The sequence below is a fragment of the Rhinolophus sinicus genome, linkage group LG03, assembly GCF_036562045.2.
Source record: "Rhinolophus sinicus isolate RSC01 linkage group LG03, ASM3656204v1, whole genome shotgun sequence".
NCBI classification, from domain to species: domain Eukaryota; kingdom Metazoa; phylum Chordata; class Mammalia; order Chiroptera; family Rhinolophidae; genus Rhinolophus; species Rhinolophus sinicus.
Genome location: NC_133753.1, coordinates 127,876,102 through 127,902,163, shown reverse-complemented (window position 1 = coordinate 127,902,163; position 26,062 = coordinate 127,876,102). Strand labels below are relative to the sequence as shown.

Below are 26,062 nucleotides of genomic sequence, written 5' to 3'. Positions count from 1 at the left end.
TCTAGATTGTGTTGTATTTTAAAGCTCGTTCTCACAATGCCATCCTTCAGGAATTGTTCTTATAGAAACATCAACTTCAAATGTAAATCTGTCAGACTTAGTATTCAGGCATATTTCCCCTTGCTCTTGCTAAAATTGAGTGGGGGCAAAAATTAAACATTTTCTTATTCATTACTTGCATCCAGTTTTTGAAGTCCATTACTACATTGAAATCAGATCCCAGCTGTCTCTTCTACAGCTAAATAACTTGGAACTTCATTCTTAGAACTTAAACACGTAAGGTTGCATTATAAAGTCCATGACCATTTTTTTTTCCTCTTCCATGCTTCTGCTTCCCTTCAGATATGGAGGGCATAACACTCAAATACAGGTATGGTAATTATTTTGTTAATTTTTGTGTTTTCTTATATCCCAGGACCACACTAATTTTTTTGAGAGAGATTCTACTACAGACTTACATATATCTTAAGAGTCAAGTATCACTAAAATGGCTACTACTACACTTATTGTCAACATTCACATTTGCCAGTTATCTCTCCTATTAGTATCAATTGTATTCACCCTTTTATTCCAGATGTGACCATTAGCAATCTTTTTTTTTCAGATAATACCAAGTAACTTTTAAATTCAACACTGATCTCAAATGAGAGTGTGGTATCAGTAACATTTATTGATCACACATACATGTAGGATAGCTTAAATAAATAGAAGAAAGCTTGTTTATTTTAATATCTTGCTTAATTGTAACTTTTAAATGCAATCTACTGCCAGTGATTATCCAAAAGATAGATACTCTCAACATACGATTCTTTGTATATCAACTTGTTACTCGTTTTTTTTTTTTAAATCAGGTTAATAAGTACAGGCATTCTGAGTATATATCATATATCAACTGTATATTTTGTACAATAGTATAACATCGCTTTCATTAAGCCCCTTTACTTTCCTTAAGAGGGAACAAACTATGCAAGAGTCAAAAGTCTCCATTATGCAGGTAGAGGAAAATGTACCCTGTAGTTCTATCAAATTATAGAGAGCCAGCCCTGTGCATCCAGAGGTAGGAACGATTTGCTGAGGCATAAAAGCCCAGCCAAGGAGGGCAAAGGCATGGTGATCATCATAATCATGACAACTTTAATAATAGAAATGCTTCGAAGACGAGTGTTTTACAGCAGGTAGACTCTCCACAACCTGCAGCTTGTACATAATCTCTGAGCTGGTCTGGGCTCCAAACATCCCCAGTTAGGAACAGCAAACACTCAGTGTCAAGTGACACCGACAAGATTCCTAAGCAATGATAAAAACAAGGAAAGGAGAGCGGAGCACCCATGCCACAGCAAACCTACTCTGCCCAGTCCCCCAAGGTGATGAAATGTGTGGCTGTCACAAGACTCAGTAATACTGTCATAATTGGGATGTACAGGGAATAGGTGCCAGCTGCAGAAACAGTATGTGCTTTGACAAGGAGTGTGTTGCAGGCTACTGCCAACCTGTGCCTGCTGCCAGCTCCACTCAGCTACAAATAGAAATGACGATGCACAGAGGGTCCCAGCTCTCATAGCAGCCCTCACCAACCACTGCTTCAGGACCAAGCAAGATCCAGAATTCCAGAGTGGTCATCGCAGTCTTCAAATTAGTTGCACCTCACAGAGCAGTGTTTCGCAAAGGATGTCTGCAGGTCACCTGCATTGGCACGAACAGGAAAGCTTGTTTAAAAATGCAGCTTCATCCCCACTCCCCCACCACAGACCTGTTGGATCAGAACCTCTGAGGGTGAGGCCCAAGAAACTGCATTTTTGAGGTTCCCTGTTGTTATTTATGAACAATGTGGTTTGAAAGCCAAGGTCAAGTGAGCCAAATAAGAGAAACCAAAAGCTCAAATGACAAAACCCTATATAGTAGGAGAAAATAATATTGTCTTGCATTCTTATGATGCTTTTCAATTTAATAAGTGCTTTTATATGTAACCTCGTTTCTCCACAAGTATATTTTACAGAAAAGGAGGAGATCTGAAGTGGCCAATATAGTTTAAATTTTTTTTTAAAAGATCAAGAATACAGCATAGTTATTTTAATAATGTGTAGAGCTCCTCTCACTATACTATTCTGACTCACTGTAATAATAATTATGATGGCATGAATAATGATAAAAAGAAAAAGAAATGATAGCAGCTCTTTCTGTGTGCCAGACATTATTTTGTGTTCATTATCACATATCATGTCCATAACAACACATGAGATACTATACTGCCAGTTTTACAATTGAGGAGATGAAAGCTCAGGAAAATTAGATTAGATTGCCTAAGATCATAGAGAAAGCAATTACAGTGCCTAGATTCAAATGTTCTGCCTGACCTTAAAGCATGTGCTCCTACCACTCTGCCCTACAGCCTCCCTGGTCTGACTCACTCAGTCTAACTATGAAGTCGCTCCATTGTTCGAAAATTACACCTGGCTTCGCTTCCTCACAATACCCAGTGTAGTCAGATCAAGCCTGATGAAGTGAATGACCTTCTCAGTGACTCCTTCTGCTGCACGTCCTCATATGTTCCTTCATCAGCAATGCATTGACTTCCCATGTGATGCCAAAGATCGTGCCTGGTGATGGGAATACAATGATAGCAAAAGGAAGTTGATGCTTTCGTGAAGTTTGCATTGTGGTGTCAGTCTAGGGCCATAGCAATTCTCACACACTAGGCTCTACTTCCCCAGACCCGAAGAGCATGATCTGCAGATTTTTCCACTAACCTGTCTTTCTTAATGAAACATCCCGATTCTCCTGTGATCTTGGTCAAGCCTTCTCCTGGTGGGTGAACTTTAGCAAACCAGAACCCTTCATTGCTAATGTCTTGTAATGGGCGCAGATAATACGTTTACAAAAGGCTATGATCATTGTATCTAGTCAGTTTTTCTCAGCTGCAAGACAGAAAAAAAAAATGTGAATTGGCTTATACAAAGAAAGAAAATTTTTAGACTCACAAATTGGAAAATTCTAGAGATTTCCTAGGTACCGCTGGATTCCGATAGTCAAGCAGTGTTGTCCAAAAGCTCTCTCTCATCATCTCTGGCTTCTCCTTTCCTCTGTCAGCTTTATTCTCTTGTAGGTTCTTCCAACACAGTGGCAAGCAGCTATAGTCTCACCTCCTACGTCTCATTGTAAACACCAAGGAAAGAATTTCTCTTTTCTATAAGTCGTGATAAGAAACCCAAGCTTGAGTGCCATTGTCTTGACCTGGGTGACCTAAAACTGTAGCACTTTGTTTGTCCAGGCCTGGACCCTGTGCCCCTAGAAAATGAGTTTGGCCCTGCCCAAACTACCTCAACCAGAAGTTGGCAAGAGGTATTTGTCTAAAGACAAAATGGTGTTACTATCAGAAATAGATGCTGAGCAGGGAAAAACAATACACATACATTAAAACCATTTACTAGGGACTTTATACCAATATCCCAATCTAGAGTAACAATTCTAGAAGAAAAAAAAATAGTACTAAAATCAGGAAAATAAGGTGAGAGAAAAAGAGACAGGAAGGAAAATTGAGGGAGTAAATATTCTATTTCCTTCAGATATCAAATAGACTACTATTATTTCATTTATGCAAAGTGTGAGCCCTTCCACGTGGAAGAATGGGTCTTAGGTGACCGTAATAAAATGTATCCCACCAGATGGATCAAATTGACCACAGCAGAAAGGTTCTGTTGAATATAATTATAATTATAATATGGGAGAGAAAACTTGAATTCAATCAAATATTCAGATACTTTAAAAACGTCAGCTATTAGTCCTTTTAGACAAGTGCTCCAATTATTGTTTTGTTTGTACTTCTACTCCGGTGTCCACAGCATTTTGTTGGGGCATGGCTCAGACACCCCTCACTCTCACTAGTGTGCGACCTTGGAAAAATTATTTGATCTTTTTTGTAAAATAGAGATGGTAAAATAGAGCTATCTCCTAAAGCTGTTGTGAGAATTAAATGAACTAATTCAAGGAAAACACTTAAGATGTAGTAGTCAGTATACAATAGCCATGTTACCTATTATAATTATTTGAAAAGCATTCTTGGTGGAACTTAACAAACAATTTGATACTTGACTTGTTTGGGGCAACCACTGAGTTATACCAGTAATCATATTTTTGTCTTGAATTGTTTTTCAAATACGTTTATTAATACTTCTTCTATATAGTAAAAACTTGAGGTCAGCAACAGCCTTAATCTCTGTATTTTCATCACAAAACCTAGCATTTCTTGAATGAATGACTGAATAAATGAATGGAAACAAAGTTTCCTTTGTTTCCTGGAAAAAAGTAAGTAACAATATAAAAGCATTCTCCCTCAGTGTAATAAATAGATTTCTAAAGAGCATTCCTAGAAAAGGCAAAGACTTACTCCCAAAGAAAGAATACTTGATTGCTGCGATTTCAGGAACACAGACGGTCAGAAAAGGGAGATATTTTGGATCAGTGAACATTCCTGGCTGCCTGAAATCAGCATTTTCACATCAGCAAACATAGAAACCATATTCATCCCTTCGCACTCATCACAGCCCCTTTGAAGCAAGACTGGTGCTTGTGAGCACTTATTTACCCTCACATCTCACCATACCGGCTGCTGTCTGCTGCACCTGTGCTCAGGGTAGCCCTTGTCTCTAGACAGCTCCCCACATTGACCCCTTTCCCCCAAAGTACATAAATGGGAATGAAAACCACTAGTTCTCTACAATAACATCTGAGGCACTCTGATTACTGACACACTACAGAATGGCCACAGATGGCCACCCAGGGACAACCATACGCCTGCATAGACTTCTGCAGAGAGCAATATGTGCCGGAAGGGTAGCCGAAGGCCACATGTCCATGCCCACACTGGAGTCACGTGATTGCGCTGCTGCCAGAAGCTTCCTGAGAAGAGAGGAGATTAAGCAGGCATCCATTTTCGAAAAGTCCTTCCCCTTCTATGACAAAGAGATTAAGATCTAGCTCCGTGTATAAACAGCTTTCTCTCATCCATTTCCAGCACAGCAGTGCAGCAAAACCTTTCCTCCTGGTCTCCATGATTTTCTACCAGTGAGCATTTTTATACCCTCTGTGCTTAATAGGTTAATGGAGCTTTCATCCCTTGTAATGCCACCAGAAATATAATGGTATCTATAAATTCTGTCAAAGTGCACATTCCAGCCAGCGTTCCTTGTAACCATTCCCTGATCGAGTATGCTGGAGCATTGATCAGAAGCTGCGTGCCTTGGAAACCTGACCCTCTGGGAGGGTCAGTCCCTGCCTGTGGAGTCACCGCAAGAGCTTGTGCTCATGAAGTCAAGGCAGACATTGAAAAGAGTATGGAATCATTTTAAATACATACGTTCATGTGGTCAAAAATACATGTATTTTAAATTATGTTTATGAAATTAAGAATCACCTCCTCACAAACGTAAAGTAAGTATCACTCTTCTGTGTCACCAAGTATCTTTTGCGTATTCTAGACACTATGACTAAATCTTTGCTGTATTATTCCTGGTGCTGGTGACTCAAGGAGTTAATGGCCCCGAACTATCTCTACTGTAACATTGCATTCATTTTAGCTTTTTCTTTAATTCATTTTTTAAAGTATTTTTACAGCTTAGGTTACCATCTATCTGGTATGTTTACTTGGACGACTCATATTTTCTTATTTTGTCTACATTAAATAAATAAAGTACATTGTGACCTTTTGTTCATCAAGCTTACCTATATTATCTCCTGTTGAATTACTTAAAATATTAAGAAAAATTAAATATGATTATCCAATAATAAGATATTTTAAAAGAGCACTATTATTTTTAACTAGCTTTCCAATTAAAAAGTAAAAAATTAAGATCTTTTCTCTTTAATATTCATTTTATATATGATTGTTAAAAGGCCATAGGAAACCTGAAAATATATTTCTGACATTTTAAACTGTCTGAATAGTCAGATGGATAATGTTTAACCTCATATTTTTTGTAAGGGTTACCAATCACCTAACACCAACTAATTTCAGGTTCAAAATGCAACTCTGGAATTCTTTTTAAACAGGTCCTTCACCCATTAGATCCACAGCTTCTATAAGTATATAAAACAAAATTTATATGCAGCAAAGCAAGATAACATTTTGTTTATCCTTCAGAATTTTAGTGCATTCCTTGGATGTTTCTTTTATAGTGTTAGATGTATCCCATGGAATAAAATGCAAAATAATGATGCATATAATTTGCTTTTGAAGTACTGATATGAATCACAGAAGATTCCGGTGTTAATTGGAGTGTGCTTGTTCAGCACTTTATATGCCAGTGCAGCCTTCTCTGAGTTTATTACATTGTTGCATAGGCTTTGAAAACGTTGCTAATATTACACAAGTCAACCCTTGTGCAACAGTGATGAGAACTGTAGAAAAAAAACATGCTAAGATGGGATTGCTCCATTGGGCATGGTATACCTATTAGGTCACATCAATTAAGTCATTTCTGAAACAAGAGGTATTTGTTTGAACTAAAATAGGTGTTATTTTTAATTGGCACTGTGAGTTCTGAGCTTACATTTTATAGTGAACTTCTTATGATAGCTAAAAGGATAGAAAACTGTTCATCCATTACCAGAGACTCTGTGCTAATAGGGAATGTCTCTTCTTAGGAAGTTTAAGGTGCTTTAAGGGAGGACTACTTTAAACTCAAATGTTTATCTTGGGCCATCACTTTCAGGTTAGGTTCTATTTTCAAGGTGTGTATCCTCTTTTACTGAGAAAAATGATAAAATTAATATTATAGCATCAGCATAAACTATGCATATTTTTGATGGAAAAGATCAGAAAAAGGATAACATGACCACAGTGTTAGTATAATTTACTTTCTTTTCATGTCTTTTTAAAATTTTTAGTGATGTGAATATTAGAATTTGAAATCTAAAAATAAAGAAAAGAATCTACAGCAATAAGGGTAATTTCTAGTTTAGTAAAAATAAAAAAGGTCTGACACCCGATTAATAGTGCCTAGTCAAAAGGAAAGTGTTATCCATGACACATCCAAAGTTGGTGGTTCTTATAACAAAATGTAGCAACAGTACATTACACCTCATTATTTTTGAGACCATCTATAGTTTGGTAGCATTAAGAGCAAATCAATTTAAAAAATAATACATTAAACTCCATTTAAAGTGAAAAAAAATCACCAAACACCAACAGTTCAATGTAAACTACTATATGTTGTTAGTTTTTTTCTTTAAAATGTTATATTTAGGGAAACTTGAAAGAGACTGTTTCAAAGAATATATCTTATACATACAATGATCTTAAGTGCAATTTGAAGTCATATTCTAACTTTATGTAGTACTAAACTAGCATTTGTAATTTGATATGTGAATTTTAAAATACCTTTTATGCGTTTCAGCTAAACATATTTCACATAGGTTGATGAATGAAATACAAAAGAAAGAAAGGGGAAAAATGAAATAGCGCTAAGTAAAATTTTATCATAAAATTCTCCCCTCAAATAACTAGTTAGACAAATGCACAGAGTAGAATTAGAAATAACCAGTCTCTGGTGCTTCTTACCCTTCACTTTGCCCCTTCTGGCAAACATACCAATGATTATAACAACAGAGGCTTTTGGTACTATAACCTTGGTTCTTGACCCTTTCCTGACTTTGCCTTCTGCTCTGCTTATAAATCTGCTGAGGTCACTTATATCATCTTTACCACTTATGAGCTTGGTACCACTTAAAAGCTGCTTAACTTTACCCTATGTCAATTTCCTCACTTGTAAAACAGGAATAATATTAGTACCAACTCATAGGGCAATTGTGATGACTAAGTGACTTGATATAGTGGCTAGCGCATGTAGATGTTTGATATATGCCAGCTACTATTATTTCTATCAAATGGATGATGGACTCTGTCATTCCCAGATACATTTTAAAATAGGCAAAATATATCCTAAGTATGTTCAGCTATTCTAATTTTTATCTTTTCTCCCAACTCCATGCCTTACCCTCAATACTCCACCCCTATTCCCCGCCATATTGGCACTCTGCAAGGAACTCTGCTACAAAATCAGAGACTGAGGCTGGGAAATGTGGGAGAGCAGATGGAACATTGGGTGAGCATCAAAATGTTTGCCACAGTCTGCCTTTCTGAGCACCAAACATTCTTTTGCTCCCTTCTTTGCACACATGGATCCCATTCAAGCCTTCCTCACGGGAGAAAGCCGGAAGGCCCGTCCTCTTGGCATCTTCATCAAAGTCCATTATCTGTAAGTGATTCGTAGTCATCTCTAAATCACTTGCAAATGTGAATCCATCTGTCCTACAGCCACTCAATACACAGTGATGGAATAGTAACCACAGTAAAAGTCCTACTGGAAATAGGATGGCTGAGAAAAACACAGAACCCACTGGCCTGCAGCAATTCTGAAATCCTTCGAGGCAATCATTATAAGGTTTTTCAGCCAAGAGTATGGGGATATTTCTTAATTAGACCCAAATTGCACATGTTAGGAAGATCTCCCTGGGCTCCACCCTAGAAGACATTTTGGTGTTTTTTGTGTTTTTTTTTTTTTCCTTTTCAGTATCCTCTTTGGCTGCAACTAAAGTAGTCATTAGATTAAGCCCCATACAGTCTGCACAGGTTTCTCAGTCACCAGCACATGAGAAGAATGCAGTCCCAAGACTTGTTTTAAATCTTGAGCATTACAGGACTTTAGTCCAAGTTCACAGATTATTTAGCAATACAGTTTTATCCCAAAAAAGTGATAGGTTTCTTTGATAAAATGATCACAGTTCATTTCAAGGCATGATCTCATATATCTTTTGGGTTTCGTTGTTGTTTTTGTTGTTGCTGCTGTTGTTGCTGTTTTGTTTTTGTGTTTTGCTTTCTCACCACCACCACCACCATCATCACCTCCCTCTGCATTACAAACACACACATATATACACACACATACACACACACTCAGACATTTTATATTTCTCTTTCAATTTAAGGGGAACTCCTTGAGACTGCAGGCTTTATTGTGGAAAACTAAATCAAATCTCTAATCTGCGTTTTCCCATGAGCCATTTTGTCCACCTGAATGTTTCCTGGGAGCCATGCTCTTAGTCTGATCTTCTCCCAGAGGCAATTCAATTAACTGAAAGATTAAACTGGGGATTTTCCCACTCCACAAGGTGGATGCAAAGGCCATCCTTCATGTCCTAGGAGATTATATACCCACAAGATAATAGAAACCTAGATCCCTGAATCACCATACGGAGGAAATCTGCATGTAGATAGAAACACCTACATCAGACTGTTCCTTCAGTAACTTCTATTGTCTTTAGCCACTGAATTTAAGGGTTATTTCTTATTATAGTTAGCAATTCCCTGCTTTATATAATCAATGGCTCAGGAACAGTTTAAATATATTATTATATTTCACTGATATAATGGGTTGAATTATTGCTCAGTGAGATAGTATTTTTGTGGAGTACATATAATGCATTTGATAATAAACAAAATGAAAAATAATCATATTCAGGCTTGCCAATAAATGCAATTTATTTGCTATGCACCTGGTTTTCTGTTGATCAAGTTAAAATCAAACCATAATAGGCATTCCTAAAATAAAGGTGAAGATGAAGAGTTCATAACATATAAATGTAATAGCTAAAATGAGCCTAAACTACATCTGTGACCAAAAAAAAGTCACATAAAGGAAATATCAATGTATGCTTTCCAAGTTTGAGCATCATGTAGAAATTAAACATAATGATTTTTTAAAATAGTAATGATTGCCACTACGTCCCATTTTTAGCCTTTCGATTATTGATGACATAGGCATTTGACTATAAAACATTTTTGTGTGTGTTACCTACTTAGTGTGTCTAGAAACAACAGTTTATCACTAGATATGAAGTGAAAAGGAAGAAATTCAAATTAGCTTTTAAATGTAAAATATAACAATCAACACTTGGAGTTCAACACTCTTCTAAGTTCAACACTTGGAGACTAATAGAAAATGTTTTATTTCCTTTAATTATTCCCTATTTAACTCATTAGATTCATCTGTGCCATTTGACCTTTGGGCATATTTTAATATTTAAGCATTTTTCTTCTATGATAGAGTAGTTTTAACAAAAACCCTGAAAGTGAAAGATGAAGCTGGATTTCCAGAATTGGCTCTGTTGCTGTTCCTTTTACATCAGTGGTTGAATGGCAGGACTGGGGGCAGCCTGAATATTGTATGTAATAATAGGTTTGGACATCCCAAGTTTGTAAGAGTGCCTTCTAAGAAATAAAATATAAACTGCTCAGATTGGATTAAAATGTTAGAACAAAGAGATGATCCGTCTTACTGCTGATCAAGGAACTGCTGATCAAGGAAATGCAAGTTAAAACTAACCACACATGACTGTTATTCACACTTCTCAGAATGGCAACATTTGCTCATTTTTAGGGTTGACATGGATGTGGAGAATGAGTGCTAGACTGTCTGGTGTTAGCAAAGCATCCCTATCCCCCCTTTTAAAGTCCCTTTCATCACAGAACAGAAGCCAGGATTGGCTTTATCCAAATCCCCTTCATTACATAGTTCCAGGTATGCTGCTAATAAGACACATTTGTGCCAGATTAGGGTAGCCGAAGGGACATAAGAATCATCGTTCTCCAGAGGTTATTGCAGCTAGATGAGTGTGCAGATGTGAGGTTTTGACTAGCTCTAGAGACCCACCCATTTTCCTACTGATGACTGAGGTAGTTACTCAGATCTTCCCAGAGATTCTGGGAAATTTCAGCAATTTACTGGCAAGTTCCAAAGAAGCACTCAAGTTGTTGCTACAGCCAGGAATCATTGCTGGCAGCTACCTGGATCTGCTTTCCTAGCTCTTCCAATTGTTGTAGAAGCTTCTAATCCAAGTACTTAAATCTCATTTATGGAATTCATAGTGTGACCTCTGTTTTCCTGACTAAACCCTGGTTGATAAAGCCCTCCTTGAAAATTTTGGTGAGAATATAGGTTATTATAACACTCTTAGAATACTGTGATACAAGGAATTCTTAAATGGCCTTCAGTGACCCATGTCTTTGTATACCCCCTCACATTTAATGTGGGTGAGACCTGTAACTTGTTTCTAATCAATAGAGTGTGGCAAAAATTATGGGATGTCGTTTTCATGATTATATTGCATTGGATGGCAAAAGTGAAAGGGCTTGCAGGTCTAATTGTCAGGCAACTATAAGTAAATAAAAGGATATTATCCCAAAACACTAATTTGAAAAGATATATGTTCACTGCACCCCTGTATTCACTGCAGCACTATTTACAATAGCCAAGGTCAGGAGGCAACCTAAGTACCCATCAATAGATGATTGGATAAAGAAGATGTGGTACGTATATACAATGGAATATTACTCAGCCATAAAAAAGAATGAAATCTTACCATTTGCAACAACATAGATGGACCTAGAGGGTATTATGCTAAGTAAAATAAGCCAGAGAGAGAGACAAATACCATATGATCTCACTTATATGTGGAATCTAAAGAACAACAACAGCAGCGCAAAACAGAAACAGACTCATAGATACAGAGAACAACTGATGGCTATCAGATGGAGGGGAGTTGGGGGACTGTGTGAAAAAAGGTGAAGGCATTAAGAAGTGCAAATCAGTAGTTACAAAATAGTCACAGGGGTGTAAAGTACAGCATAGGGAATATAGTCAATAATATGGTAACAAAGTTTGAAAACTGAGACAATAAATATGCATTGTATAAGCCGCTAAATTTGTGGTAATTTGTTATACATTAGAAAACTAATATAAATATCATTTAGTAATATCTAGTAAAATGTTTAAATTTTTGACCTAGCAATTCTAATGCTAAGATTTTCTTCAGGATTTATCATATATAAATGTTCGCAAAAAAGTATCAGATTATATGCATAATTACATCTACTATATTGTTGTAGATAGTAATAAATAAATAAATAAATAAAATAAGGTAAGTTTGTCTAGTAATAGGACACTATCTGCTAATAATGAGATGATTGGCATGTACAAATATTCTAATTTACTGAAATTTAAAAGCATATTGCTAAACAATACTTTTAATATTCCATTTTATTTATAAACAGTTTATGTAAATGTTTCTATATGTATATTTGTACTCTTGTACATGCATAACTCTGTCTAGAAGTATACCTTTGAATATCTGAAAAATGGTTAACCATGGGGAATTGAATACAAGCTGGGTAAGATGAGGAGAAGCCTTTATTTTCTTTTTCCAACAATAGCTCACTGTGTAATTTATTTTGCAAGTGTGTGAATGATTCATTCCTGTAAATGTTTTTTAATAGAAAAAGTTAAAGTTATTAGAACTGAATGATGGAATCTGGAATGTCTTCATTTGCATTAAGTGCCTAAAACAATGCCCTGCCCGAGGTAGGCTCTCAATAAACAGTTTTTAAATGAATAAATCAAGCTATTACATTCAGAACATATTAGTTCATGAGATGAGGGAGGAGTTAACTCATGCTGAATTTCACCCATGAAGGGATCTGAGTTGTGATAGAGTTGACAGCTGACAGTTGCTTTCCAGGGACAAATCATAAAAAAAGCTTTGTTCAGCCTCTTCAATAAATGGTGCTGGGAGAATTGGATAGCCACGTGCAAAAGAATGAAACTGGACTGCTATTTGTCACCATGTACCAAAGTTAATTCAAAATGGATCAAAGACTTCAGCATAAGACCTGACACAATAAACTGCATAGAAGAAAACATAGGTACTAAACTTATGGACCTTGGGTTCAAAGAGCATTTTATGAACTTGACTCCAAAGGCAATGGAAGTAAAAGCTAAAATAAACGAATGGGACTATATGAAACTTAAAAGCTTCTGCACAGCCAAAGAAACCATTGACAAAATAAAGAGGCCACCAACTGAATGGGAGAAGATTTTTGCAAATAGTGCCTCCGATAAGGGGCTAGTATCCAGAATATACAAGGAACTCATGCAACTCAACAACAAAAAAACAAACAACCCAATTGAAAAATGGGCAGAGGACTTGAAGAGACATTTCTCCAAAGAGGACATACAAATGGCAAATAGACATATGGAAAAATGCTCAACATCACTAATCATCAGAGAAATGCAAATCAAAACCACAATGAGATATCACCTCACCCCAGTCAGAATGGCTATCATCAACAAGACAAATAATAACAAATGTTGGAGAGGCTGTGGAGAAAAAGGAACCCTCATACACTGTTGGTGGGAATGCAGACTGGTGCAGCCGTTATGGAAGGCAGTGTGGAGGTTCCTCAAAGAATTACGAATAGAATTGCCATATGACCCAGCAATCCCTCTCCTGGGTATCTACCCAAAAATCTGAAAACATTTAGAGATAAAGACACGTGTGCTCCAATGTTCATTGCAGCTTTGTTTACGGTGGCCAAGACATGGAAACAACCAAAATGTCCTTCGATAGATGAATGGATAAAGAAGTTGTGGTATATATACACAATGGAATACTATTCCGCAGTAAGAAAAGATGATATAGGAACATTTGTGACAACATGGATGGATCTTGAGAGAGTAATGCTGAGCGAAACAAGTCAGACAGAAAAAGCAGAGAACCATGTGATTTCACTGATATGTGGTATATAAACCAAAAACAACAAAAGAACAAGACAAACAAATGAGAAACAGAAACTCATAGACACAGACAATAGTTTAGTGGTTGCCAGAGGGTAAGGGGGGCGGAGGGTGGGGGGTGGGAGATGAGGGTAAGGGGGATCGAATATATGGTGATGGAAGGAGAACTGACTCTGGGTGATGAACACACAATGAGATTTATAGATGATGTAATACAGAATTGTAGACCTGAAATCTATGTAATTTTACTAACAATTGTCACCCCAATAAATTTAATAAAATAAAATTAAAAAAAAAAAAAGCTTTGTTCATGTTGTTCTTGAAAAGCTAATAATAAAATTAAACTATTACCAAAATAGGTTTAATTATTAGGTACAGGGAATAGATACATATATATGTATGTATATATATATAATTAAAAAATACTAAAGATCTTAAGGTTTTAAAATGGAGAATATGCAATCTGTTCAATTTCATACATAGGTGGTTTGGCTCCACCAGATTTTTCTTAATATCTCTCAAATAAATTTTCAAAGAAAGGGCAGTATGCTATTAAATGAAAAAAGCTTCTCATGAGTACTATCTCAGTGAAGAGATCAGATCCTGTTTTGGGTTGGAAATACACGTTGGCTAAATTCATAGATCCCTAGGAAAGAGGCACATTTGCAATACTTTGGGTATGCGCAGAGTGAAATTTTAACAAGAAAACAGAAAACAAAATGAAATCAGAAAACGTTTAGCTAGCACAGAATGAACCCATGGGCTAGTGAAATGAGGTCCACCTTCATGTTCTTTCCATTTTTACTTTAAATTCTTTCCTAGAAAGTACCAGCACTTGGAAACAACGTATCTAAAAAAATTATTTCCATTTTAGGCCCATTCATTCTGAAAACATAAATTTGGGGAAATCAGCAGTATCAAATAAGAAAACTCATGGTCAAATCATGTAGTAAATACTAACACCACTGACAGTGCCTACTCATGAGCCTAGTTATAGTCCTCTGGACTCAGTAGTTACAGATCTGGGCATCTACATCTTTGTATGTCCATTGTTTCTGATAGAGAACCTTAGAAGTAATAACCTCTCAAAAGCATTATTGCATTTTGATTTGACTCTTTGCATTTTTAATTGGTGAATTCTTGAATTCTAAATGGTACTTGGCACATCTTTGGCTGCTTATTTTTATTTACTTGTTTTAGTGCCCTAGCACTTGATTTGTTAGTATTAAACTACATTTATGCCAAAATTTCTCAAAGTACATCTGCATTAGAACACCCGATGGGAGCTTACACAAAAGGCAGATTCCTGTGACCCAATCGTACCTGCAGCATAACTTCTGATGGTGAGACCTAGGAATCAGTATTTTGAAAACAGTTGCTTCAAGAACACTTACATCTTAGAACTTCTACATTTGCAGTGAATGTATTTGCAAAGGGATCTGTAGTTAAACAGAAGAGATAGCTCAAAAAGGGAGGGAAAGGAGGTTGGAAGCAATCAAGGTTTCCTTCAGTAGGTAAATGGGTAGAGAAATTATGGTATATCCAGATAACAGAGTATATTTCTTAGTGCTGAAAAGAAATGAGCTATGAAGCCATGAAAAGATGAAAACAAACAAAAAAAAAACACTACATATTACTAAGTGAAAGAAGCCAATCCTAAAAGGCCAACTATCTGATGTGCTGGAAAAAGGCAAAATTATGGATATAGTACAAAGATCAGTGGCTGCCAGGAGTTAAGGAGGGAGGGGAAGATGAATAGGTGGAACACAGGATTTTAGGGCAGTGAAAGTTGTCTGCATGATACTACAGTGATAGATACATGTCATTACACGTTTCCAAACCCATAGAATATATACCACCGAGGTGAACCCTAATGTAAATTCTGGACTTGGGATGACAGTGATGTGTCAGTGTAGGTCCATTGGTTGTACCAAATGTACAACTCTGGTGCAGAATGTCCATCACGGAGGAGGTTGTGCATGTATGGGGAAGGGGATATATAGGGACTCTGTATTTCCTGCTCAGTTTTGCTATAAGCTTAAAATTGCTCTAAAAAATAAAGTCTATCTTTAAATAAAGGCAAACAGGGACTGACTATGGAAATAACAAAAAAATAATACCCCAAAATCCTTTTTAACTAATTTTCTTAAACTCTTAAAATAATGCACTTGAGTCATTTAAACATAGAACTTCCCAAGTGTTCTATTATCATGGATTAATCAGTTAGTTCTTTCTGAGCTTAGACTAAATTCCTGTTATCAAAGCAACAGAAAACCAGATTAGAAGGGCCCTAAATCATATGATTAGAACATTATTTCCACTTAGAAGAAAATTTCATTCTTCTTTCTAAAGTTTGAGTCCACTAAAATAGCTTCAAGCTTCACCTAAATTAGTCTGACAATATTGTATAAAAACTATTTGGCCATTCTCAAATTCAAATTTACCCACTGCAAATTCCTCATCCCTTAATTTCTTTGATTCTGAACCATCATGGTGCCCATATTAACTGAAACATAATTAGCTGCTAATAATTTCAATACTTTGGGGTAAGAATTCTTGGGAAATGATGCCTTGTACCCTAAGAGAAGGGAGAACCTTGGATTGTTAGCTAAGGGCTGAGTTTACCGTCTGTTACCACCGCAATCCAATAGGTCCATGGGGAGTTGCCACACATGTTTGTTATATAGGTTGTGTTCAGCATAGCAACCTTCTGGTAGTTTCATTCATTCGATAAGTGGAATGTATTTGGTATGTTCTAATGAGTCTCAGACATTCTAGCATGATGAGCTGAGAGATTTTTATCAGGTGAAAAATAGCTTTTGGATGTTTCTGAAAAGCAGAGGACCTTTGTAAACTTAACCATATTTAAGAAGAAGTTGTTATAAAATGTTGTCAATTGCAAGCACGTTATAAAACATTTTTTTGCTCATTTCATTAATATCCATTTTTCAATTCCAGAATTAAGTTTTTATAATCTCTATCATTTTGTACTAAGACGTGAAGAAGTAGAAGAAACTCCAAAGATGGTACTAACTCTATTTTTAACTTTCCAATGGCTTTTTCTTGAAAAGCCAATTACTTAAGCCCTCTTTTTTTTTTTTTTTTTTTCCTCACTTACTGCAACGGACATAATCATTCAGGTTATCTTGATCGCACAATTCTTTAATTTTCTTGACAGAAAAGATTTATCAATAAAAGTTTTAGATTTAAAATACTATACTTTATAGTTCTATTCTTTGCAGAGAACTGGTTAAAAAAAAACAGTTGTAATGTTAAGAAATTAGGGTAAAATATAAACTTCCTTTCATTCTCTCTCTCAGTTTGTAGATTGAAAGCCACTTTGTTGAAATTCCCCCACTACCCTCACCCCACACTTCTCTCTTTTGTTGAAACCTTACCCATCCTACAAAATGTTTCCCTACAAAACTTTCTGGATTTCACCCAACCAGATGTGCTCTCACCCTTCCTTGAACCCATTGTATTTTTTTTTACTTATGGCACTTCTCACATTCTACCTCATATTAACACTATTGCCATATCGCCTAGTCCTTATTTAAAAAGACCTTCCTTGTAAAACTGGCGTTCAGTGTCAGTCATTTTTGTCCTCTGCATAGTAGTGCTTTAGACATGTTAAGTGTGCATTAAGTATGTGTTTAACTGACTTGTTGTTTTTAGGTATAGGGGGGAATGGCCGTGGGAGCCATTGAAAATAGAGTAATTGTCTTAAACTATTTCAATTGTCTTAATCATATGCATCAAATCATTTTTGGGATTTCATTTCCTTGTTGATCATAGCATGATACTTTCACAACACTTCTCCCTGAGGGAGCCCATTCTTCTCTGCTGACCTCAGCTACTATTTATGAGCCTAATGCTTCCAAAGTTTTATTTCTGGCCCATCAAGCAGCCTAGCAACTACCTATTGAATTAGTGCATCAAAGAAAAAATTTACTTTCATATTTTGTTAGCTTTAAGAGAAATGTTAATGATAATTTTTAAGCACATATATACTACATTTGAACATTTCATTATTTTTTCCTAAGAAAAATTCTAGTTTCTGTAAAAACAATGAGCTGATTAACAGACAACAAGCCTAACGTAAAATTAAGAAAACTGGAATTTAGTCCAGTTGTCACAGATTTTTTTATGAGACCCTGCACAAGCCATTTAATTGTCTATGAACCTCATCTTCAAAGTAGGAGTAATTGTCTTTACTGGCCTGCCTCACAGTGCTGAGGAGCTTAGGTGAAATAAAGGATGTGGCAGCACATAAGAAAGCGTACCGAGGTGGGCAAGGACTCGCTGACTGGCTAAGGGCGTGGGTGCGGGGTCAGCCTTCCTGGGTTTGAATTGTGATTTAGTCCTGGCTCCCTGTGTAAGCCTGTCTCTGGTACCTCATCTATAAAATGGGAGGATAATAGACTACATAATGGGAGGAGTAAGTGAGACAATCATTGAAAAGCACTTAGCACAATACCTATTCTTACTCTAATGGTGTGGTTTCAATAGTGAATTGGTTAAGCCCTTTTAATTTCCCAAAGAACTTTTCATCTACATATGGCCTAATCAAATAAGTAGTATATAAATTTCCTAAATGGATCTAAAGAAATTAACCATTTTATAAAAGAAAGTTTGTACATATTGAACTGTTAACATCATACACCCCAAAATCTCCTAAATATTGTTAAGTTTAGAAATGGTATGACTGTCTTTCATACTCACACTAAGTACATAACATTCAAAAGCAAATATGATTTAACCCCAGGAGTGAAACTTGACTTTCAACCTATTTCTATATTCCAACTCATGAAACAACTATCTTCTACACCCCAATCCATTGACCTCAAAGAGGATTTAACCTCCTTATCACATGTTAACTGCTCAGCTTCTGTGTCTATCCAGTGAGTGAGAGCGGTCTACACGCATGTGTGAAATAAAACGCACTGCACAATTTTGGTTAGCAAACTGTAGAGAAAAAAAAAAAAATTCTGGTAGCCTATTTTGACAATTCTTATAATTTGCGGTGATGTTTTCATTACAGTGTGTCACACAGGAAGCCACAAAAGGATTAGACACAGACCAACTCATCCACATTTCCTCCAGCCAGTAATCATGTTGCCGCCCGCCAGCGACCCAAACTTCCTTAGTGCCAACTCTTCCAGTTATTGGATGGTGTGGCCCCGAAACTCGGTAAGAAATGGACGCACCACATCGGTAAAAATGTCATTATCTGTGTTTTATTAGGCTCTGTGATATGATCTTCTAGAAATATCTGAGCCCACAACAAGACAAATGTAGAGTACTATAAAAATATGCCAGTGGGATTTTGAAAACCACAGAGAAAGTCTATAGGAAATATTACGAAAGAAGAGGGCAAGAAACAGTGATCTGGAAAAAAAATATATAGATACTATAAAATTGGATCCATGCTATACCCTCCTTATGGTCTTATAGGGTTATTTTGAAAATCCAGAAATCATGTAGACTTTATCCAAACCTGAATTTTTGAAAAAAAAAATCCATAGCTTTTATTGGACTAATAAAAACCAGGTAATATGTGTTCTGACACAATTGAAAACTTTGTATTTGGTTATTTTTTTCTATAGTTGCTAAATTACTTTTTGTAGGTGTGAAGGTGCCTAACATAATACTAAAGAGTAATAAAACCATTTTAAAACTTTGAGACTAGTCATCAATTAAAGAAGTTATCCACAGTATTTTATTGTATCAATAATATTTCTTTTTAGCCATTCCGTTTGATGCTATGAAGCATTTGGCAGGATTAAGAATTTCTTTCTTCAGATTTTCTCGTCTTGATATTTAAAATGGGTCTCCTGGTTTGACTCTAACTCCCTTGATATGTTTCCATCATTTGTGTCACAGGCTTCTCTTCCTTCATCTGACCTTAAATACATACACATATACATACACATGCATAAGTATTAGACCCTCTTCTTGCTCTCTGCTCTCGGATTAATCTTATTCACTTCCACAGCTTTATCACCTACAAATCAATAATATCGAAATGCTGCTTTCTAGTCCTAAGCTCTGTCCTGAAATTCTGATTCAAATTTTCAAATTGTCATCTACAAGAATATTGCATCATTTATAAATTTAGCTATCAATTTGATTAATTCAAAATAGTATAAAGTTATACTTTCACATATTCATTTTTATATTTTCTATTACTACAAGCCTGTATAGATGCGCAAAACCATGCATATTGATTTTTATCCTCACAGTTACATGCTGGATCCCACCAACAAAGGGCCTTTGTGATTGGATGTTTTCTTCTCATTGCCTCCCATAGCATCTTTTGTGTAACTCTATCATGATATTTTATACAGTAAAACAATTATTCATTTTCCTGCCTGTGTTCCCAATTACAGTGAGAATTTCATCTGCAATGAGCATTACTTTTACTAATCTTGCATCCCCACCAAGCATAACAGTACCTAGCACAAAGGAAAAGTTCAATCAAAGGTGACAAATGGATGAATTAATCATGCGACTCCTAAAGGTTGACTTTATTATCTCCACCTTTTTCACTGTTCGGATTATTTAGCTTGGACATTACACAATTATAATGTTTTCCACCTACACTTCATTCATTGTATAAGATACATTTCTCTAAAGTTTACAGTTCATACTTACATCACTGGTGAATTGTTTGGAGATGTTAGGAGAGCGATGATTTATGTTGTTGCATGATTTTCAATGTAATGGTTTAGAGTGGAGAACAGATAAGAATTAAATTCCTTTTTAGTGTCTCAAAGAAGAATAAATATAAGGAGATCTTTGAGCTCTTTAATGATTTGCAACCTCACCAACTGTCTGCATCCAGCCTCCTGGTTTAGATGTGGAATTCACAGAGCTGGCATCGGTGATCCTGTTTCTACTCCTCACCCCATCCAAGAATCATGTTTTTAGGCTATACTTTTCATGCTATATAGTCACAAAATTCTCCCTGTAATACCAGTTTTAACATTTAAAAATCAACAATAACTACATAATGCTTTTAGTTATTACTCTATTACTTGGGTAATATATTTTAAATGTTTAAAAGCATTTTAGTGAAATATTAATGAATAACACTGCTTGCTGGTGGAGATCTTGGAATATTTCTCGATGCTTTTTATTCTTATGAAAATAATTTCCCCAGTTTTAGCCTTTTGTTATAAATTGCATTTCCCTAAAACTTTCATTCATTCAACAATTACTGAGCAATGCCTGTGTCAAACACTCTTTGATACAGCATTAATTTTTTTTTTTAAAACCCACTTTCAAGAAGCTTACATTCTAGTGAGGAAGACATACAATAAACAAGGTAATTAAGGTTAAAAGTGAGTATGTTAAACAATGAAAAGTGCTCAGAATGAAAATTAAGCAGAGAAGGGGAAGAAAGAGGGGCATGCTTACGTTTCATGGAGTCACTAGGGAAGACCTCTTTGTGAATGACATTTGAGTGAAGGCCTGAAAAAAAAATCACAGAGTTGAGCCATGCAGATTTCCAAGTGAGAGCATTCCCAGCAGAGACAAAAGCAAATGCAGAGGCATGAGGCAGAAGTATACCTTGTATATTATAGGAGACAAAAGGAAGCCAATGATGCTGGAGCTGAGGGAGCCAGGTAGCAGATAGTGGGTGAGTGAGCGTGGATGTGTAGATGAGGGGGAACAAAAGGGATGGCAGATTGGATGATCCCTTGTAGGTCATGTGAGAAATGTTGGCTTTACTCTGAGAAATGGGAAACAAGTGAAAAATATTGAGGAGAAGCTTGTCCTTATATTTTAGCAGAATAATTTTGGCTGCTATATTGAGAATAGACTATAGAAAGCCAAGAGCAGAAACAGGGAAACTAGAAGGTATTTATTAATCCAGGCAAGGGGGATGGCAGTTTGGTATAGATTAGTAGAGGAGAAAATGATGAGAAGGAGTGTATATTCTAGACATTTCTTAAAGGTGAAGACAATTCTTTTTTCCAGATTGGATTTGATGAATAATCTAGATATGTTATACCATTTTCCCACCACTTGCACCTGTAATGGCTTCCTCAAATTTATGCAGCATTGTTGAATTTTTCTTAAACCTTCCACCCATTTCTACATCCATCCAGTCAGTCAGAGAATTCTACCATTTTCAATTCTAAAACAGTTTCAAACCTGTTCCCTCCTTCCTTCCCATGCTTACCATTCTACTTACTGACCCTCACTATTTCTTACCTGACAATTGTTACAATCTTTTAATGGACCTCCATGTTTCTTTCTAGTTTCTCCCATTTCCAATCCATCCTCCTCAAGGATACCAGAACCACATTTCCAGAGCACAGATCATGTCCCTCCTTTGTTTAAAATCCTCAGTAGGATTTAAAATCCTACAGAACAAGCCCCAAAGGCCTTCTTTTTTTTTTTCCAGCCTTATAACCCATAAATCCAGCCACACATGACCTCTGCCATTCCTCAATGCTTTCTTGTCCATGTAGTTGTTTGCCTTTGCTCATTCTTTATTCTTTGTTTGAAATACACTTTGCTTTGCTATCATCTTCTCTCTGCCCCATTCCCACAGGCCTGAAAAAAACTCCATCAACCCCAGCCTTGTGTCCCCAAGGCACTTGTTTGTAAACACATAGAGGCACCTATGATTCTGTATTACGGCAAGTGGTCTATCAATTTTATTTAAGCCTTGGTATACAAAAGATGCTCAAAAATATCGGACAGTTATATCAAATGAGAACAACTGTAGCCAATTCAGTCATGCAGTGATCTCCACTGAGTAAGATAACAGATATAATCAAGTTATCACAGCCATAGTTTTATCCTTTCCATTCAGCTAAGTTCATATAGGAATGTTGTTGAGGAATTAGATCCAAATTTTAGAACTAGATGAACCCTATCTTTACAGACCACATAAATCTGGTTTTTCTTTTATAGAAGAACAAAAGCACAAATCCCAATCACCTGTCACTTAAGGAAAAAAAAGGAAGAAGAAGAATTATGTCACTATGGGCCAAAGATATAAACACTGCAGCAAGAGATACGCCCCCGCTTGCAGATGCTTCAAACTGCCGGTGCTCTCTGCATTGCACTACCCTCTCCTTGCAGCATTAACTCAGAATACAATCAAAACAATGGAAGTTGAAAGGAGATATTCTGAAGGCAAAGTGACATACAGCCACACAATCACTCAATTGAATGAACAGAATTACAGTTTTCGCAAACTGGATGGCTGTCACTCAAAGCGACACCTGGCCTTTTGCTCATTGGACAGTCCATGCATGTAATATAATAGCTCTTCCAATTGTTGACAAGAAAAGAGCAGGTGGTGAAGGCAGCTATTGCCTGAATTCCAAATAGCAGGAAAATTTTAGTATTGGGTTCTGTGATTTGTAGTACCCGTGGTGTCACAAGTGAGATGAAAAGAAAATAATTATAAACACTAAAGAGAAGAAAAACAAATACATTTCTATTTTTTTCAGCTCTGCTGAGGCATTCTCCATTATTTTTTTGGTGGGGAATGGGGAATAAAAACCAATATGATTTCCCTAACTATACATCCCAGAAGGAAATGTACCCTAAACATTTAGGATGGTGGAGGCCAAGATCTGTGTATGTATACACATATACATGTCAAATATTTGAAATCAGCCTTGCAGATGAACTGAAATTCATTCATAGAATGCAGTCATACCTGTTGACTGAAGTTCCCCCTGGTTGCAATAATTGATACAGTAAGGTACTAAACCTGTGTCCAATTCATAAGGAATAAACTACTTGTTCATTTAGTCAACCACTGATTATTGAATATCTGTCATGTTGCTCAGGGGCTGTTTTTACCATTTACCAAAACTAGACACTCATCTAGTACTAGGACAGTAGCAGTGCCCATAACAACAAAAATTAATTACTTCAAATTGGAGCTTAAATACTCAAGTTGGGGAATCAGACAATAGACAAAAAAAATTAATAAAGTATAGAGCATCTTAATAGGTGATAATTGCTCTGCAGAAAAACAATGCAGTCAAATGTCTTAGTCCAGTTTAACTTCCTGAAAGAAGATAGAGATAATTAGGGGTTACCATTGTAAATAGGATGGTCAAAGACTGAGGTAAGAGGGTGTGTTTTACCAATATTTGGGAGCAAAGTATTCAGGGAAGAGAGAAGAGCCACTGCAAATGCTCTGAGAAAGGAGGCTGATATACTCGAGGACAGGAAACGAAGCAAGTGTGGCAGAGAAAGAGTGTGCAATGGAGGAAAATCGGAAAAGTAGAGGGGAAAGTGACCAGATTGTGCAGAGTTTTGTAGGCTTTTTTTTTTTTTTTTTAATTTGGCTTTGGTCTGAGTGGCACTGGATGTGAGCAGGACCTTAGCTAAGTTTCAGGTGGATCACTCTGAATACTGTGTTGAGGACAGACTGGAGGAGGCAGAGGTGGGACAACAGACCGGAGCAGTAAAGCCAGTTAGGAGACAGTTACAAGAATGAAGTCAAGAGATGATGGTAGCTTGGATCTGGATGGTGGCAGAGGACAGGTGAGAGGTGGTAAGGTTCTGGAAATATTTTTCAGATGGAATCAATAGCATTTCCTTATGTAATGGAATGGATGTGGTACATAAGTGAAAAGGGTAGCCAAGAATGCTTTCAGGTTTTCTGGTGTTTTTTTGTTATTTTGTTTTTGCTTTTCTGGTAATTGGAATGAGGGAACACTCTCAATAGAAAAGTTATGGGTTTCGTTCAGAGCATGATTAGTTTGATGTGTGTATTAGACATCTAAGTGGAGATGTTCATAAGCAATGGAATGTATGAGTCTAAATCGAGTTCTAGTTTGGAGATACGAAGTTGGGAGTAGGCAGTGTAAACGTAATATTAAAAAGAGCGTGAGTGTACATAAAGAAGAGATGAGTTCCAAGGACGAGGCTGTGTCGGACCTCAAAATTAAGAAGATGGGAAGATGAACAGGAACTAGGAAAGAAGGTAAGAGAAGTGGCCAGTGTGGAAGGAGGAACATCAGATGCCAGGTAAAATCTTTTCAAAAGTGGAGGGTTGTTGATATGTCTTATACTGTTGATAGCTCCTCATGACCGCAGCAGTAGGGTACTGCAAGTCCAGTCACTTGGTATCCAGTCTAACTTGATGTGTTCTGCAATTCAAGCTAAAGCTGATATTAGCAATGAGAAAGTCGAAGTGCTAATAATAATAGCAATATGTTGCATTATAGTCTCATTATGTGCCAAGCATTTTACCAAGAATTTTACAATCACAATCTCATTGACTATTCTCAAAGACCCTATTATATAAAGATTATCGCCCCCACCCCCTTTTATAGAAGATATCCAAAGGCTCAGAGACTCCTTGTGATTTTCCTGAGATCACATCACTCTTAAGAGGAACCAGGGCACAAAACAGGATAATACCACCCACTGTGCTTATAACCACTATGCCAGAGTGATAGCACCTCACATTACAGTCATTATTATTCTGAATTGACAACTTTTAAAGAGCTTTAATAACTTTGAGAAAAGGCCTCATGTAAAAGACAAAGAAATATAGCACTGCATAATGAACGATACAATTTCTTTAAATCTATATCAATATTGGAACCTGAATATAGCTGGTCACCCCCAACCCCCTTTTCTTTCTTTTTTTCATAATGCTGCATTCAAAGGTAGAGAAATTCAATTCCAGAAATCCTGAAGACCAATATAGGGTTTTACCAATAATTTCCTAAAAGTAAAGTATGGGGGTGTCAGGGACAGGATAAAAGCATTCAACATAAAATGCTGTCTAAATATCTTATTTGATGTGTTTCCTTCTCCCCATGATTTACAACTACCTTTCTCATAATAAACCACCTTTCTCAGCATAGGAAAAGCACAGGCTGAGTTGCCGAGGTCTACTGTGGGATGTTAACTTCTCTGTGTCTCAGTTTCCCTACTTAGAAAATGCAGTTATGAGAGTATCTCACTCTAGGATTATTATGTGGGTTACATAAGTTATTATATGTAAGTATTTAGAACATTTTCTGAAACATGGCAGATACAAGATAAATGTTAGCATGCATTATTACAGTATCTCTCTGGTTATATCTTGGTGCTGTTTCACAAAAACTAGCATAATCCCTCTCAGTGCTATCCTGGGACTCCCCCTGTTCACATTATAGACTCTCACATTCAGTTTCCTTCCCCTTCCTGTACTGAGCTGACCATGATTCACCTCAGGAAGTTTGATCCTTCAGAGCTTCTCTTAAGGAGTCCAGAAGCAAAACGTGTCAGCTTTCTGAGGTGATATCAGCCTCCTGCAGATTCTGTGTTGCTGATAATGTAAGGAAAATGGTATTTTCACTTAAATATTTCCCTCGTGAAGCTGACAACCACTAAACGCTCTTGCTAAAACAACAAAAGCAAAGATGGGATCATCTGTTGTCCCCCAAATTTCTGGCGGCCTG

At 36.6% G+C, this 26,062-nt stretch overlaps 1 long non-coding RNA gene across 2 annotated transcripts in view; it reads right to left on the bottom strand.

Annotated features, from left to right (window-relative positions):
* Positions 1-693: 693 nt before the first annotated feature.
* The window catches only part of LOC141570400 (uncharacterized), a 43,917-nt gene continuing 18,548 nt past the window's right edge, over positions 694-26,062 (bottom strand). The window contains exons 3-6 of one of the 2 annotated variants that reach the window (XR_012494403.1): positions 21,045-21,098; positions 2,748-2,915; positions 2,511-2,597; positions 694-1,683 (exon numbers count right to left, since the gene is read on the bottom strand). This is a non-coding gene — a long non-coding RNA (uncharacterized LOC141570400). The remainder of the gene's footprint in view (positions 1,684-2,510; positions 2,598-2,747; positions 2,916-21,044; positions 21,099-26,062) is intronic. The other variant, XR_012494404.1, reaches the window with a different exon arrangement.